This window comes from Chinchilla lanigera, unplaced genomic scaffold, assembly GCF_000276665.1.
Source record: "Chinchilla lanigera isolate Chin_1 unplaced genomic scaffold, ChiLan1.0 scaffold00051, whole genome shotgun sequence".
NCBI lineage: Eukaryota > Metazoa > Chordata > Mammalia > Rodentia > Chinchillidae > Chinchilla > Chinchilla lanigera.
The window spans coordinates 14,660,980-14,678,905 of NW_004955452.1; the positions used below are offsets into that span (position 1 = coordinate 14,660,980).

General features: G+C 47.5%; 1 long non-coding RNA gene across 1 annotated transcript in view; it reads left to right on the plus strand.

The window, feature by feature from the left end:
• The window catches only part of LOC102009009, a 31,313-nt gene extending 15,213 nt beyond the window's left edge, over positions 1 to 16,100 (plus strand). Inside the window, exons 4-5 of the long non-coding RNA XR_001236027.1 lie at positions 11,060 to 11,366; positions 15,636 to 16,100. This is a non-coding gene — a long non-coding RNA (uncharacterized LOC102009009). The remainder of the gene's footprint in view (positions 1 to 11,059; positions 11,367 to 15,635) is intronic.
• The last annotated feature ends 1,826 nt before the right edge of the window (positions 16,101 to 17,926 follow it).

A 17,926-nucleotide genomic window follows, 5' to 3' on the forward strand; every position in this document is an offset into this window, starting at 1 on the left:
TCTTTCTTTCTTTCTTTCTTTCTTTCTTTCTTTCTTTCTTTCTTTCTTTCTTTCTTTCTTTCTTTCTTTCTTTCTTTCTTTCTTTCTTTCTGTACTCAGGATTAAGCCCAGGGAGCATATCCCTCCAGCCTTTCTTTTTAAATTATTATTATTATTATTGGTAGTAATAGGAGTAGTATTAGTACTGGGGACTGAACCCAGGGCCCTCACACTGAACTGCATCCCCAGATCTTTTTTAGTTTTTATTTTGACAGAAGTTTTTGCTAAGTTGCCATGTTGTTCAGGTTGGGTATGAATTCATTCTCCTGCCTCAGCCTCCCAGGGTGCTGAGTATATAGGCATGACTATCAGAACTGACACTGCTTAAATTTTATTTTGACATAGAGTCTTGCTAAGTTGTGCAGACTGGTCTTGCACTTTTGATTCTCTTGCTTCAGCCTCCTGTGTAGCTGGGATTACAGATGTGTACCACCACACCTGGCTAAATGATCTCTCTCTTTTTTTTGTTTTTTTGGCTAAATGATCTTGAGCTCTATAGATATTTGTTTTTGAACCCTATTGATGATATCAATTGAATGCAACAGTACTAAAGGGCTGTTATCGCCTTTGTACAGGGTAGAAAACAGGCCTGGAGGGCTCAAGTAAGATTCCTGTGGTCACAGGGCATGAGAGGTATTGCTAATTCATTACCTTACAATCCATTCTCTTTCATCATTACTAATGGAAACTTACTTTATTTAGCCTGGCAACCCACTCAGATGAAAAGAGTTCATTTTCAGTTTCCTGGCAGCTGGATGTGGCCATGTGATTAAATTCTGGCCAATGATATATAGGCAAAAGTGTTATAAAGATCATTTTAAAATTTTTCTTTATAGTGGAGAGGCAAGTGATTTTTTTCCTCTTGTACTGTCATTCCTTATGCCTGGCATGCGAGTGTAATGGCTGGACCATGGTCTTGGGCCATGAAGAGACCTTGAGCAATGAGGCCTGTGTGCCAGTCCTGACTCCCATTCTATCAGACTTCTTTTACGATAGTTAAGGAACCATAAATGTTAAAGTCAGGACTCAATCACTGTAACTGATTGAGTGTTGAGGCCAGTATTCACGCTCAGTTTGCTGTATCCACCAGAACCTGGGCCTTGGTTATTCCTCACCCAGCTTCTATCCAGTGTTGCAGTAACAGCCAATCCCAGCCTTTTCCTATTGCCTGGAGCTGGCTGCAACATCCCTCCTAGCATTGCTGGAGTAAGGGCGGCACATGTGTGCAATGACTGAATGAGCGGCAGTCTTCCGGGTCTGCGCAAACTACCAAGCTCACCCTAACAAGGACAGTGTGGCAGTTTCTTGGTAAGGAGACTGAGGATCAGTGTCACCTCAGCACGGCAACAGGAGCCTCTGCACTTCCTCTCTGGGCTGCCCTCCAAGGCCAAACAACAGACAAACAATGCCTGCAACACTGACCCAGCGGGAGCAAGTCTTCAACCAGACCTCAGCCATACACAGAGGTTGTCACCAGCTGCTACCCTATTTTTACTCAAGGGGAGGGTGTTCCTCTAGTGACAAGTGTCCTTTTTAGTTCACAGTGATGGATTTCTTGTTTGTAAGTGGTTGGAATGAATAATTTTGCTTTTGGCACAAGCAAAACCCATAAGGGCAGACATTGAGATATCTCTGGGGACCATGAATAGATGCAGATTTCTGGCTGGAAAATTATCCAGATTTGTGCTCGAGCCTCTCTGAGCTTAAAAACAATGATGATCAAATTAATGGCATCCCTTCCAGCCACTGCACTACCTTTCTTTTTGCTTCTACATCTTCCCACTGTGATCTAAGCCTCTTCTCCCAGTATCTTCCCTCCCTCTTACGGATCACCCCAGTGCCATCTGCTCCCACTCCCGTGCTCCCTGGGGAATGCTCTGGATAAAGTCATCAGACATGTCCTGATGTTAATCCCATGACTGTTTTTGTTTTGTTTTTATTTTGTTGGACTTTTCTGTGGCGGTTGATGCTATTGACCTTCCCTTCCTTGAAATATTTTGCTCTTTTGACTTTCTGACAGTAGGATCTTGTGGGTTTTCTCTCCATCTCTCAGAACAATCCTTCTTGGTCTGAAGTTCATCAGTCGTTGCTCTGTGGAAGTTCATCTTTGGCCCCCTGCTTGCCTCTCTTGTCCTCTGTCCTCCTTTGTCCTCTCGCTGTGCGTGCTGTCCTCAGGCCATCTCTCTAGGTCCTCAGATTCAGCTCAAGTCAGCAGATTGAGCAGTGATGTGTGTTTTAGGTCAACTTCCTCAGAAACAGATCTGTGAAGGAGACTTACTAGTAGGAAGATTACTGAGAGGAGGCCGCTGTGAGAACAACACCGAAGGGGAATGAAGCACCAGAAGGGGGATTCACTATGATGCAATTGCCGCAAAGTCCTCAGCTAATCCTTTGGGGCACTGGGCCTGAGATGGTCCTTCTAAGTCACCCAGAGAGGGGGAAGGAAACCCAGTTTCTGTATCCTGCAGCTCAGTCATGTGTGGGAACTGCCCGTGGGGACCAGAGGACACCTTGGGTGGGGCAGCTTCCTCCTGCCAAAGGCAGCTCCCAGGAGTGGTCCAGCCAGAGCCCATGTCCCCTGCAGCTGGAGAAATGAATGTTTAGCTCTTGATGGGGGATCTAGGCAGCCCCACAGTATTAATCATGCAATTCCAAGTCTAAATTTACAATCCTGACCTTTATCTGAGCAAGTACCATGCTGAAGTGTCCACCTACTGCCACAGGCACTCAGTGGCATGGCTACAGCTCCCCCAAAGCACCTGCTGTTTACTTGGTCTCTGCCCTCCAACCAGAATGCCCATAATCCCACCCCTGTTTCTCAAGGGCCCACTCTGTGCAGGTAATCTGCTGGGACCCAAGGCACTTGCTAGAGGCTTGCTGGATACCAGGCCTTGGTCACAGAATCAACCTACCAGATCCAGGGAAGCTGACTAGGCAGCCACAGGCATGCATAAGAGCACATCTGTGTTCCCAATACACATGCACATAGGAACAGACTTGCATGTAACTCTAGCACACACTCCCAGCCTGTATCTGCACTTATAACCTCCCTGCCCATGCCCACCGGGAGGCCCACTTCCTGCTGGCACAAGCACACACATGCAAAGACACTCACGGACACGCTCATGGGCTGCTGTGAGCTTGTCCCTGTACACATCAGCCTGAGAGCATGAGTGCCAGCTGTTAAGATATGGCATGTGGCATCTGCTGCTGGGCAGGAAGAATTGCAGTTAGGGCAGTGTCAGCCTCCAGAGGGGAGATGTGAGCCTTTCACTTTTCTCTTTTTGGGGCTGGCTTCTGAAGAACCATGAATAAGTATTCAGTCCTTCCCTCCCCAGAGACTGAGTTGCTCTCTAAATACCAATGCAGGCAAGTGGAGACTTAAAAAGGTCATTACTGAGTATTGAGAGGGTGATATTTAGCTGCAGAAGTGGCTCTTGGAGGAGAAACCTCAGACCTCAGTGGGAAGCTTTTGTTATCAGCCCCACTGGCTTCCTGGGTTCCCCTGGCTGCAGCCAGGGACAGCGGGGCGGGACAGGAGGCTCCCACCTCCAGCAGCACAGCTGTTCCTGGAGCCGGATGTGCAGGCGTAGGGCTATTTGGGATCGTGGCTGGCTCTGAATGGGAAGGAGTGGTAGCACTAGGGTGGCAGTCTTAGGGAACAAGGGTGCAAGGGAATACCTCACTTCTGCTGGGGGGCGCAGGTAAGAGGAGGGCTTCCTTCAGTTGCCACCCAGGACCTTTTACTTCTAGACTTAGAGGTTTCTGGAAAAGGACAGCTCCTTTATTCTTTTGTAGCTAAGGTTAGAAAAGAAAGATAAAAAGATAGAAAGAAAAGAAAGAAGAAGGGAAGAAAAAAGGAAGGAGATGGAAAGGAAGGGGAGAAGAAAGGAAAGGAGGAAGGAAAGAAGGAAGGAAAGGAAAAGAAAACCAAAGAAAAGAAAAAAATGATTACCTAACATTTTGATAGTGCAATTCCTGTTAGGGTCTTTACTTAGGGAAAGGCCTTGCCAAGCCACCTGGGCTAGAAAGCAGGGTCCTCAGGGCAGGAAGTTGGCAAGAGTCAAGGCAATAGGCACAACAAATTGGCTAAATGGTTCTGCAGGAGAAAGTGAGAGGAATTTGTTTTCTTCCTGAGAGGCAGGGAGAAGGGAGGCCGCAGGGAAGAGCTAGGGCAAAGGTAGAGATGGGCACGCTGAATCATCTCCATAGCCTCTGCAGTCCACTCCCCAACCTTGGCACAGTCCTGTGCCTTAGGCTTGACCTCCACAAGGGTTCCTCTGCCTCTTCCTCTTCCTCTGCCTCTCTAGGCAGACCTCCCAGGGTTCCTCTGCCTCCAGCTGGGTACAGACTACTACTACTGGGGGTACAGACTAGGAGATTGGAGGGTGGAAGAAGCGAAGGGTTGGGGACCTCCCCCTTGGCTCCCTCCCACCTGGCTATAGGTCACAGGTCTTAGCTGGAGGCCTCTCAACTACAGCCACCTATAGTGTTTTCTTCCCTCATGGCTTAGCCAGACTGCTGAGGTGCTGGGATGACCTTACAAGGGATGGGGCGAATCCTGGAGACAAGATGCTACTGTCTGCTTCTAACTCAGGATTTCCACAAAGTTGGGAAGGGCTTGCATGGGAGGTGTTGGTAATGGGGCCATGTTGGGCATGTGCTGGAGGAAGGGTCATGAAAAGAAGGCCCATGACCCTGAAGTGAGACCTCCTGTGGAAGGGAAACCTGAAATCATCAGGCCCCACTGCCTGGGTCTGGAGAGCCACCCGTCTCACTGTCAGGAATAGGATGCTCCCATTTCCTGGTCCACTGGTGAGTGCCAGGAGCAGGGAGATAGGGAGAGGATGGGAGAAAGGAAAGCCACAGGACCTGTGACTCTGGGCTGGATTTACTTTTCTGGCTCCTATCAGGCAGTGAGGGAGCGGTGCCTTTCAGGACCCAGCTTTTTTCCAACTCGTGACGCATAATGTAATCAGATGACATTTGAATATTCATGTCATAAAAAAGGATGCAGATGCAAGTGTGAGACTGGTGGGCTGGAGGGGAGGATCCACATACTGCATCTTATGGAGACTCAGGATCTCAGAGTGAGGCAGAGCATCACTGAGCTGAACACTGAACTGCGGCAGGAGTTTCTTCTTCCTGTCGTTCCTGGTGTGTGTGTGTGTGTGTGTGTGTGTGTGTATGAGTCCCCTCCCCCACATTCACCCTGTTCTAAATCAAGACACTCCATCACGGGGCAGCAAGCCTTCCTTAGACTGAACTCACATCTCCACCATGACCCCTGTGGTCCTATCTCTGACCCTGACTGTCCCCAGAGCTTCCGCAGGGGCCGCGTCTGCCTAGCTCCAAGCTGAACTACCCTGTGCTCCCTCTGCCTTGTCCCAGCCTTTCTTAAGGTGCTGCCAAGAGACCCCTAGAGGGAGGCGGGGAGAACTTACATCTACAGGCTAATGTTCTACTTCAGGGGGACTGAGTTCCCTGCAGTCACCAAGCCAGAGTAGGTAAAATCTGGCTTTCTAGAGGACTAGGGAGGGAGTAGAGTAGAGGGGACATAACACTAGTTTGGGAATAAGCTGGCTTGGGTTTTTGATTCAATGGGGTACTTCTGGCTGTGCAACTTGGAGGAAGTCTCTTCAGTAATACTGGGACACTTCCCTTACAAGGACTTCATGAGGACTAATGAACTGGGAAGAGTGTGTCCCTTGGCTGGGTGGGTTCTCTGGGCCACCTCTTGGGAAGAGAGCTGAGGCTTGGGGCACTGGTCACCCCAAGTCCATCCTGCAGCTGCAGGTGGCAGTGACTGGCACGGAGGAGACCTGGATGGAGGCCAGAATCACTGCTCAGGGATAGGCTGAAACACCTCTGCATTTGCTCAGGGCTGAGCAGACGGTTCTTCAGTGGGGGCCACAGACCCAGCTGGGTGGAGGGGGACAATGGGACAAAACCTGAGCTGTAGTGTGTCATTTTGCTTCCCCATTGGCTTTGTGACCTTGGGCCAAAGTGCTCACTTCTCTGATCCCTAGTTTCTCCATGTGAAAATAATGGGGCAGAATCGCCCGACCTTCCTGGGGAGCGTTCCAAAGATAAGGGAGGCCTTAGTGAATTGAGTTTATCAGGAAAGGAACTTGAATGGTAGGCCTCTCAGAATACCAGGACTGTGATCCCAGGAGTCATATGGGGCCATGAGGGGCAGAGGAGGGTGTCAACAAGGCATTGCTCTGACCAGATCTGGCATTGTTCCTCCCCTTATTGGGGCAGCAGAGGGACGTGTGGACCCTGTGTCATTCCTTTAGGACAAGTGGACTCTGTGTCACTCCTTTAGGACCTAGGAAAGGACAGGACATTGAGAGTCATAGTCTAACTGTGTGGGAGTCCCCACACCAGACCCCTGCTGGAGTTCTTGGCCTAGACTGTGGAATGATGGGTGAGTCACTACTTCCCACTGCTGTCTATGGCTGGCTAGAAGCTCTCTTTAATAGGGATTCTCCCTCAAGCTGGAGTGAGTTCTCCACAGTTCCATCAGTTTCCTTGGACTCGGAGGGGCTTCTGTCCATGGGGCTGCAGGAAGGCAATCATACCACAGACCAGCAAACACCTGGAATGAAGGAAGGTCATCCAGCCGCTGTCCTGTCCCTGTTTGGCCGTTTTCCCCGTGCTCAGCGTTCACTGTGAATCTTCTCTACTGTCCTAGCTCCCTTTCTGTCCATCTCCCCAGGCAGAAGCCTGGGCTCTTACTTCCTCTTTTCTGGAGGATTCTGGGACTAAGGCCGCCTCAGATCCTTGGGCCACTCTACTTGTCTAGGTGTCCCCATCCTCTCATCTTCCCTGCCACTCCGGATATGGAGCAGTCCCTCTTCCTGTCTGGCAGCCTGCCCTGAGCCCTGAAGCCATCCCTGCCATCTTCTCTCATGGATCCTTCTCCATGGAGAATGCCTCTGTCCTATAATTGCAACCTCTACCTTCACTACCTTTCCACTTTAGCCTTGAAACCTACCAGAGCACTCCCATTGTAAAAATAAGTCAACAAACACATAAGGAACCCCAGCCCTGCTGAGACCTGGTGATTCCTTTGGCTCTGGCCCGACACTCCTTTTTCCTGGAAGCCAAGCTTCTGAGCAACAGACTGTACACGCTTCATCTCGTGCCTCTACACTTCACCTTCTGTTCACGTTAGACCTTGCCAAGGCCATTGCTGACATCCTTGATGCCATGTCCAGGGGATACCCTCGGTCCTTCTCTTGCCTGACATTCTGCAGCCTTTGGACTGGTGATCATAGCTGCTTTCTTTGTTCACACCTTTGACTTCAAAGACCCCATCTTCTGGGGTTCTGCCCACCGTCTAGCTTCTCACCTCCTGTTTTTCACTGACAAGGTCTCCATTATTACTGCACTTGGCTTTCTCCTTTTAGTGGGTGAGGCCATCCATTGGGTGGCCATCTATATGCCAAGAACTCTTACATCTCTTTCTAGCCTGGGTCTCTTTCCCAAGCACCAGGCCTATGTGCCCAATTGCCCACTAGACATCTTTCCTTGGCTATCTTTGAAGATCATCATCTTTTCCCCACGGTTTTCTTTATTAGTTGGACTCAGGCAATGGCCCTTCCTTTATTTCCTCTGCCCCTTCCTCTGTTTCCTGCTCTGTTGTGTGATTGCTTCTTGCAGTTCTAAGAGTCTGAGGGATGGAAGGAGACAGACCTGTTCTGATGACCTCTGCTCCCTGCTTCCTGGCACGAGCACTGCTGGCGTGACTGGGATCAGAGAGCTAGATGGAAGCAGGGACACCAGTAGCAGCTGTGTCTGTAATCCAGGCAAGAGATGGTACTGGCCTAGACTAGAGCGTTCATACCCAGAAAGGAAGGGGCAGGTTGGACATGTGCGGGTAAGACCTGACTGGATGAGAGTAGGAGATGAAGGAGTATGGAGCAGAGGGTCGCAGATCTCTGGTGTGGGTGATGCTTGTTGGAGGTGACATTTCCTACACAGACCCTGGCTGAATCTGGGACAGATCTGGGGTTCTGGTTCCTTGTGAATAGGAGTAGGCCTTGGGGGTAAGGGGTACGTGCATGTGTGCGATGTACATGTACCTGCACTGTATGGGTAGGGTGTGTGTGTGTGTGTGTGTGTGTGTGCCTGCCTGTGTTTGCCACACTAGAGAGTGGGAATGATCAAGGAGGGGCTCTTACCCCATAGTCCTCAGAGACATTTCCCAAGAGCTTGTCTCCTGCTGGCAGCCCACCCACTTGGGAGCACAAAGCTCTTTCTAGCTGACTGCTGCCTGTGTGTTAGCTGAGACAAGGGCTGTACATCTCAATTTTTATCATATGAAAATGAAATAAAGCGTGCAAGAATAGACCCCAAAGAGACAACAGTGAGGAGATGAAGGCTTCTTTGCTGCAGGGACCCTTCGTCCCCTGCGCACCTCCCAGAAGAGCGAACTCTGTGGAGACATCAGCACTCTCTCTTTGGGGGGCCTTCAAAGAGGGTGGTTCTTACATTTTAAAACACAAGGGGAGTTAAACGCACGACAGCGACAGCAGCAGCTTGGAAATACATCTCGTGCTGCCAGCCCGCGCTGCCCCCGCCGGCACAGGCCTGCCTTGATGTTGCTGCCTTGACTAGACAGAAGATGTTTTCCTTCTCAATTAGGAAAAACTCACAGCTTCACACTCACAGGGGAGGCGGCAGCGCTGGAATTAGCACAGGGAGAGGGAAGGGGAGGTGACAACAGCAACAAATGTCTCCCTTATCTTGGTTTCAGCCCCTGGCTGGCCCAGAGGAACATTCTGGTTTCCCTTTCGGGTCTTGCCCTTCCTCCCTCCCCTCCACTCATTCACACAATAAACTTGAACTGGAGCTGCTTCCTACTCTGCCAGGCTAGGTGGTAGAGCTGAGGTCACAAGAATAAAGTGCAGGCCCTGCCCTGGGGGAGCTCAGAGCTATTCGAAGAGACTGGTGGAAAAATAGATAAACCCAGAAGTCAGCAGGGCATTTCCTGCAGCTAAAGATCCAGGTCAGGTAGATTCACAACCCCCATTCAACAGACTGTGCTCAAAAAGCCGCCCAGGGTTCCACAAAGTTCCCGGAGCGCTTTGCACATATTGAGGTTAGGAGCACAGATGGGAGTCAGACTAAGGTAGGATGGAAAAAATAAAGATAGGTAGAAAGGAGACAAGGAAAACTATAATAGTAAAATTGTACTTTTTAAGAAAAACTGCAGTTTTGAGACACAAAGGGTATTTAAATGTGGTTCCCCTCCCCGCAGTCCCTTCCAGGAAAAGTTCCTAAAGGTCTTAAAGACAGAAGCTTGAAGACTGGGCTGTGGGCCTGCGCCTTTCCCCTGTAAATTGTGTTCCGTCCTCCCAACCCCCATCCTCAGGAAATACACTAACAGTGTAGCTCAGCTTCAAACACATGCAAATGGTTTGTATTTTAATAGAGCCCACCGAAGGCACAAACTCAGCAAACCCTGCAACCTACATTCTAGATAACCTTTTAAAGGGACACCTCCACATACCCCCTCCAAGGGGTCTCTCTCCTGCGTAAGCACCTGCACTTTGAGTGTGTTCCTTAATATTCTCCCTAACAAACCTTTCTATGCCTCTTACTGATGTTTCTGAGAATTCTGCTTCTGTGGTGAGGGTCAGTGATCCTGCAATCTGCCCCGTGGGTGGAGTGACTCAAGGTTCTCATCCCTGCTTTGGAGGGGGCTCCTCAGACCCGTCAGGGGACAAGACTGCTTGGGTTCAAATCCCAGCTCTACCCCTGGCTAGAGCAGCTGCCGTTACCCATCTGCTCTGTGCCTGTAGAAGGAGATAATTCTGCCGACTTTCTGGGGTTGTTGTGAGAGTTAAATGAGTCTGTTTCTGCGCAGCGCTTATAGCAGAGCTGGGCACATGGTAAGCACTCTGAAAGATTAGCTCTTATCCTCATTGTCATTTCTAGCCCCGAGCCCCTGCTTGCATTGAATTAATTCAGTTTATGCATCTTCTTACCCCCTGCTGGTGTTGTCAGTGTCAACCCCAGTCAGTTCAGACATGGACCTCGATCCTTTTCTTTATGTTCCATTTTAAAAAATCGGCCTCACCCCTAAAACAAAGCATGGCTGGGCACACAAAGTCTCTGTGGGTAGCAGACATTTCCAAAGGATGGGGAGAAGAAGGGATTTATAGATTGCAGGAACGCCAGCAGTGTAAAAGCCCAGTCTTTGATATTTTCATTCCTAAAAGCTCCTCAGCCATTTCCAACACCTGAGCTTCAACCTCCTCTTACATTGTTTTATTATTTCCCCACTTGCTCCTCCCGCCTCCAATTTCCACTTGTTTCTCAAGCAGACAGTTTAGCGATCTCTTTGGCTTTCTTGTCTCTTGTCAAATCGTACCCTCAGGATGTTACTTCCCCCCAGTGCCTTATCAAGGTATTTTCTTATACAAAGACATTTGCTTCCCTAAGAGGAATTCAGTTGTCAGATGTTGTATCAGTCAGCATCCAGCCAGGAAAAGAGAAACCTCTCTAAACACTTAGGACAGAGGGATTTAAAGCAGGGCCTTGGTTGCAGGTGATGGAAGGCTGGGGAATCAAATAGCATGGCTATTCCTGTAGATAATATACTGGAATAGTATACTGAAATATGTCACCGACTGTATCCATCCCATCGGCCCCTCCTTTCTGGCACTCCCCACCTGCCCCTGGATCCAGGAACTAGAGGGTTAATGCCAGCCACAGCAGGAAGCCTCCAGCATTTGTCTCTAGGGCATCTTTCTCATTGGTAACTATTTGGAATATCACCCCCAGTTGGGACAAAAGAAGCAGCAAGTGGAAGAAAAGGCAGGACCGGATGTGGTAACCTCGGAGGAGGAGAAGATGGTGATCCTGGAGGCGGGAGGTGGGAGGAGGCTGTGTGGGCAACCTTCCAGCGGAAACATGGGGCCATCTGGCCTGGTTTGCTTCTCAGGAGGCAGCACACTGTCCCTGTCAGGGAGGAGACTTGGTGGGACCTTGCTCTGTCTTTTCACAGATGGAGAACTTGGGGCCAACAAGAAGAGTTTTGCCTACAGTCACAGAGCAAGAAAGCAGCAGAGCCGACGTTCTCAAAGCCCCACCCCTAGACTGTAATTGCAGAGCACCTCCGAGTCAGAGTCAGGAAGAGGAGAGGAGAGGCAGGACGAGGGTGCCAGAGCTTGCTGGAGGGAGATGGCAGAAACTAATGAGTTCCCTGCAGGACACAACAAAGCTAGAGGAGGCCTTGGAGAGACTGCAAAGGGGAGCTACAACGGAGCAGTCAAGGACATATAGTCTCACTTCTGTGACAGAGTGGGCGAGAGGTAATTAATGGTGGTGAGAAGCACCAACAGGGTGGCAGTGGGGGTAGAGCAACCAACCCTCTCAAAACCAACCTTACAGGAGGGCTTTCGTCCCTGCCTGGTGACCTCAGCACATCTGATGCACACGCAGCCAGCTAGAACTAAAGGATGTCCTTTGCAGATGAAACAGCCAGTCTTGGATCTGTCTGTGTCTGTCTGGTTCTTGCTGAAAAGTAACAGATATGACAGCTGGGTAACGGAAGCAAAAGATGCATTGACCAGGAGTCTCTGTGGTTGTCCCAGACTGAGGAGGAGACACCAGGACTAGCCTTAGGGACAGGCCAGAGCTCTAAGCTGGTGACTCAGGTGGGTCAGGTGAATAGAAGGTGTCAGCGTTGGCACAGGGTAGGGCCATGCACCTGCAGCCAGGATCCACTTCCCACCTTGCCCTCCGCCTGGTGTCCTTCCATGAGTCCTGTGGGAGGGGAGCTGGGGTCAGAAGGAAGAAAACCTCCAATTTCAGATCAGCAGGGAATCGCCTGGGATTCTCTTCTCACACAGTATGAGACAATACTTGGCCGAGGAGAGGGAACCCCTCACCATCTCTCCTTCACCGCTAATCTAGGAGATATTAAAAATGGTGCTTGGGGAATCAATTCCCCAACAAATACCCACTGACTGGGGCTTTTGGCTCCCGTGGTTCCCTGGGGATTCTTCTTCTGCACTGTGCTCTTGTCCGGGTCCCATGCGGTCTCCTTGCTCCCTCGGGCTGTCTCAGGAATACATTTTTCATTTAAGCTGCTGCAATATCTGCTCAGCCGATCATACCTCTTTCTCTCTCCACTTCTCTGTGGCAGCGCTTTGCTGTTCACTCTGCAGCCGGGATATATTTAAAAGAGAAAAACTTTAAATTAAGTTTGGGAGAGTTTCAAATGAAAGAAAACAAACCTTCACCATTACCGCAGGTAAGAAGAGGGCTCTGGCTGCTGGGGGAAAATCGCAAGCTGCCCTTCATTTTGGGTCAAGATGACATTAAAGCTCTTCTTTGCTCTCCTGTTTCCCACCACCCCACCACCCGTGTGCCAGGTTAATGGAATAGGAAGCATCAGCGCAGTTCCATGAGGACGGGGTGGGCTTCATGTGAATGTAGAGGGTTAGCTCATGGGCTCTGTGGGGTGACAGGAAGGGGGCTCCTAGCTCTAGGGTTATTACATTCTACCAGTGTCCTAAGCCTCTCTTCAGGAAGAGCACTGATGTGGAAGGAAGGAAGGAAGGAAGGAAGGAAGGAAGGAAGGAAGGAAGGAAGGAAGGAAATGAACTCAGCTTACCCCTGTAGGCTCCTAATGTGGGAGAGGAGTGGCTCTCCTGGTCCCAAGAGTCTCCTGGGATGACTGAGTGTCCAATGAGGTCCTCTTGTATGCTTGATGCCTCCACCCAGATTGTATGGTTTGCTCCTTTGCTCCCTCTGCCATTGCCACCTTCTCTGAGGGTGCACTGGAATGGAAGCAAAGGACACTTCCCAGTCAGCCACTGTGCAGCAGTATGGAGCTGCACCATGCTGGAGATAGGAATTTCAAGTCTCTTACTATTTCATCTTCCTTCCCGTAGTGTTAGGCTCTTGGGAATCCAGAGGTCTCAGGCTTGTCCCTGCCTTTGCAGAGCATCCTAGGAGGTGGGGCAGGTGGAGACTGCCCTTGCACAGGTGCCAGCCCTTCCCAGGGTGGTGAGAGGTGGGTAGGTAGCTGGTCTTGCTCTAGGTATTGCAGTGAACCTTCCTTCCTTTTCTTTCCTTGCCCATGATGGCAGTGTGGGAGCAGGGACTCAAAGGTACAGCTTTAGGGGAAGGTGCCAAGGAAGTAGCTGGGCCAGTGGGCTCCTGTGAGTCTCAGGTGCACCCGGGGTGCAGACTGGGCCTCCTGAGCTCCCCCTGCTTTTACTGGGCCTCAGACAACAGCTACAGGCTGGGGCTTGAAAGCACCCTTTTGTTCCTCTTGCCCAGTCTGTGGCAGCTGCTGGCTTCTTGGGGTCCCTGCCATCTGCCTGAAACATTAGGTCCTACTGCACTTACTAGGGGCCAAGTCAATACTACAAGTCCCACTGACATTATTTCTCTATTTTTATTGCGGTAAAATGCACATAATATAATTTTATCATTCTAACTGTGTTTAAGTGTACAATTCAGAGTCTAAATACATTCATATAATTGTGTGACTGTCACTACTATCAAGTCACACATCTTCATTCCATACTCATTGAGCTGTTGGTCCTCACTCTCTCTCTGCCCTCTCGCTCCAGAAACTCCTAGTACGCTTTCCATGTCTGTGGGTTTGCCTGTTCCAGATATTTCATAGGAAACAGGTTGTACACTCTGTGGCCTTTTGTGCCTGGCTTCTTTCCCTTTGTCATGTTTTTAAGGATCATTCATGGGACCGTACTTCATGCCTTTTTAAAGGTGGAATAATCATGCACCAATAAAATAAAATTTAAAGATAAAGGTTTAAAAATATGCTGTTGCATGGATGTACTGCATTTTGTTTATCCATTCATTTGATAGATGTTTGGGTTGTATACACCACATAGCTATTGTGAATAGTGCCGCTATGAACTTTACTTACAAGGTTTTGTGTGGACACTGTTTTCAGTCCTTTTGGCACAAACCTCGAAGTGGGATTGTTGAGTCATCTGCCGCGTCTTTACTTTTTGAGGAACTGCCCAACTGTATTCCAGTGTGACTGCACCACCTTTCATTCTCTCTAGCAATGTAGATTTTTGGGTTCTGGAGATAGAACCCAGGGCTTTCACACTGAGCTACCTTTATAGCCCTTTTAAATTTTTTTTTCTCATTAAGTCACTAAGTTGTCCAGATTAGGCTTGAACTTGTGATTCTCCTGTCTCAGCCTCCCAGCGTGCTAAGATTACAGGTGTGCACTACCATACCTGGCTGATTCTTCCTGTTCTTGTCAACAATTTTTCAGTCTTTAAAAAAGTTACTAGAGCAGTCTCAGTGGGTAAGAAGTAACTTGTGGCTTCCCTCACAATAATCCTGTGAACCAAGCATTTTACTCCACTTTGAAATGATAAAATGGAGATGAGGAGACTGAGAACAAGGTACACACTATGGCATTTTCATACACAGACTCACCTTTGATTTCTCAGGTAGTGTGGTGATGGAAATGAACACAGCCCCTCTGGGAAGTATGTGAAGCTTCGTCTAAGTCTTGTGAATACAAGGCTGGCAGGCAAACATGAGATGTAGCAAGACACATTGGTGTGTTTTGTATGCACATGTGTATGTGTATATATGTGCATGCATGCCCAGTGCAGAGCAGGCTCCCTGGGTGCTCAGATGGCACCTGCAGGATTCACATCTGCTGCACGGATAGGTGTCCATTGGGCAGGCAGGACCCATCTTTTTTCTTTGGTACCAGGAATCCAGCCCAGGGCCCCGTGCTTGCTAGGTAGATGCTGTACCACTGAGCCACACCCCGGCCCCAGGACCAGTCTTTAACAGGAGCCTCCTGTCTGATCTTCCCATGGCTTCTGAATGTGGGGGTGGGATGAGGGTTGAGGGTTGGAGATGGAGCCACTGGCCTTGCCCATTAAGATTGGTGGGCACCTAAATAATCGGAAACACCAATAGATGTGCCCGCATCTGAACCTCACCTGCTGAGCCAGTGTGGGGAGAGGCATGTTAAGTACTTATAGATGCGTCACCCAAGTAGAGGCTAGTTACAAGCCTTCAGGGCCAGTGGGAAAGGTGAGGCCAAGCATGGCATGGAGATTGTAACCCAGATTTTTCCCTGGTCCAGTCCCATGCGTTCCTGTGGGAGGGAAAAAACTTAAGAAAAAATAAAAAGCAATTTGATTTAAAAAGAAAACAAACCCTTGGGCATTATTGGCAGCATTCCTTTGACCTTCCCCCAAGAAGGAGTATGACCTACCTGCCTGGCCCTGTCCCCTTCCTCTGGGGGCTTCTTGTTTCCTATTCCACCACCATGCTTCCCACGGGAGTTGTCGATTTACAGTATTCCCCCAGTCACTAAACAGGCACTCGACCAGGTCCAGCTAATGGAACTGCCCCTGAGACTACTAAATTGGGCCTACGGGGAGAGAGTCAACTCTTCTGACTCCAGCACATCAAGAGAAGCCAAGGTGAGAGATAGGGTGGGGGAAAGTTTGGAGGGCATTCAAATTCCTCACTCTGGTCACTTGTGCAATCCAAGTACCCCCACCCCCTTTACTTCTTGGTTTGGTCACTGCATGGACTAATGAACTCTTCTTTTCATCTAGGTGCTTCAAGTTGGAATTCTAGAATTGGAGGTCCTGCATAAGCCACGGCACTGGATGATTCCACTGCGCTGACAGTGAATGAGCTTGGCTGGGCATTTTGGAAGCCTTATGGGACGGAGGGTGCCTGCTGAGAGTGCCTGTGCCCAGAAGAGGAACAGCAGAGATGCCTGTAGAGAAGGCGGCACTGAGGAAGGCAAGCAGCACCTGGCGGAATTCGCAGAGAGCTGGGGGCAGCTGGAGGGCGCCATATATATCACCTAATCAGCCAGTCTTACTTGTGAAATACCTCATACAATAATTAATGCACTCTTTCTATTGCCACTTGACTTTACACCTTGGGCACTTCAAAGTAAACGCAATTTGAGAATGTGATTTTTAACGACCTTGTATCGTTCCATCATGTGAATCTAATATAATCTACTCAACAATCTCCTAGTGTTGTGAATTATAAATTAATTGTCTTTATTTTGTTGTGGTTTTTATTTTTTGTTATTGTGTACTATACTGCTAGGAACCTACTTGGAAATACATCTTTGAGAACATCTCTAATTATATTCTTAGGAGAAATTGTTATAAATAGAATAGTCTTATTAAAGGGTATGGACATTTTAAAGCTTTTGATCCACATAAATAAATCGCCGTACTGAATGTTTGTGACAAGTCATACTTCCCACCACAGGATAAGAGTTTCCTTCCTTTTGAATCGTTACCAGGCTTAAGTACTATGATTTTTTAAAAGCCTGGCTAAAGTGACAGACAAAATATACATCTCATTGTTTTAATTTGAATTCTTTTTATTACTACTGATGCTGAATTTTTACTATATTTATTGACTATTTGTAGTTTTCTGTTGTAAATTTCTTATTTATGTCCTCTGTTCATTTCTCTAATCAGCTTTTCAGATTTTCTTATTGATTTGTTAGAGTTATTCACCTTGCCTGTCATATGTTAAAAATACTATTTCCTAGTTTTCTAGTCTGTTTGATTTTTAATTTTGTTTATGATATTTTGATTTACATAATGGCTTACATTTTATGTTTTCAGATTTGTCATTCTTTTCCGTTGTGCTTTCTTTGTAAAAAAAAAAAAATAGTGCATAGAAATAACTTCTTCACTTTAAAGTCAGATATTCACTCATAATTTTGTCCTGTTCTTTTAAGATTTAGTAGTTTGAACTTCCTCATTTATCTAGGATTTATTGATGAAGATGAGATAGGAAGCTCACCTCTCAAAAAATAGTCAATTATTTGCCTCAATATTGTGTTAAATAATCCATTATTTTACCACGTATTTGAAAGATCCACTGAATTGTTTAAGTACTGAGATCTGATTGGGGGTTTTTGATCAGTTCCTCTGGTCTGCAGTCTGCTCTCCACATTCATGGCTTCTGTAGTGTGGATTTAACCAACCATGGATTGAAAATACTACCCTAAAAAGCATTTATACTGACCATGTACAGACTTTTCCTCATTATAATTCCCTGAACAATAACAGCATAAAAACTGTTTACATAGCATTTACATTGTATTAGGTATTATGAGTAATCTAAAGTACATGGGAGGATGTGTACTGGTTATTTGGAGTGGGGCATCAGCGAAATTGGGTCTCCAGGGTCCTAGAACCAGTTCTCCCCGGAAGGACAACTATATTTGACTGTTCTTGGACCAGAATATAATTAAATTTATGTTTGTTTGACCTAAACCAAGAGCCCATATTTTTCAATAGGGAAATTTAACTTTGTGGTATTTGGTGCCAAATTGATTATGTAATTTTGCATTCTCATTACATTTTGTATGTGCATTTTTTTTTAATGCTTTCTTTTGTCTCTTTCATTCAGTGCTGTATCTCAATTGCCTAGAACAGTGCCTGGTAAAGAATAGGAACCCAATAAATGCTTCTTAAATTAAGGGGTATATGAATTTAGTATAAGATAAAGGCAACCATTGAAATACACAAGGAGAGGATAAGTGATGTTGAGTCACTTGGTAGCCATCCAGAAAATAAACAAATAGAGGCTTTTATCTTCTATCATGCCCAAAATCAAATTTCAGATGAATTAGAGACTCAATCTCTAAAACAAACTAAACAAATATAATAAAAAATACAGGAAGATATAACAGTGGAGTAGACAAGATTCTCTTAAGATACCAAATGCAAAAGCCACAAAAAGATTGATTTATCCATTGATATCCAAATTTTAAATTCTGTAAGACAAAAGATGTTATAAACCAAGTCAAACAAAATAATAGACAAGGAGAAATGCTTGCAACATATAACAAATAATAATCAGA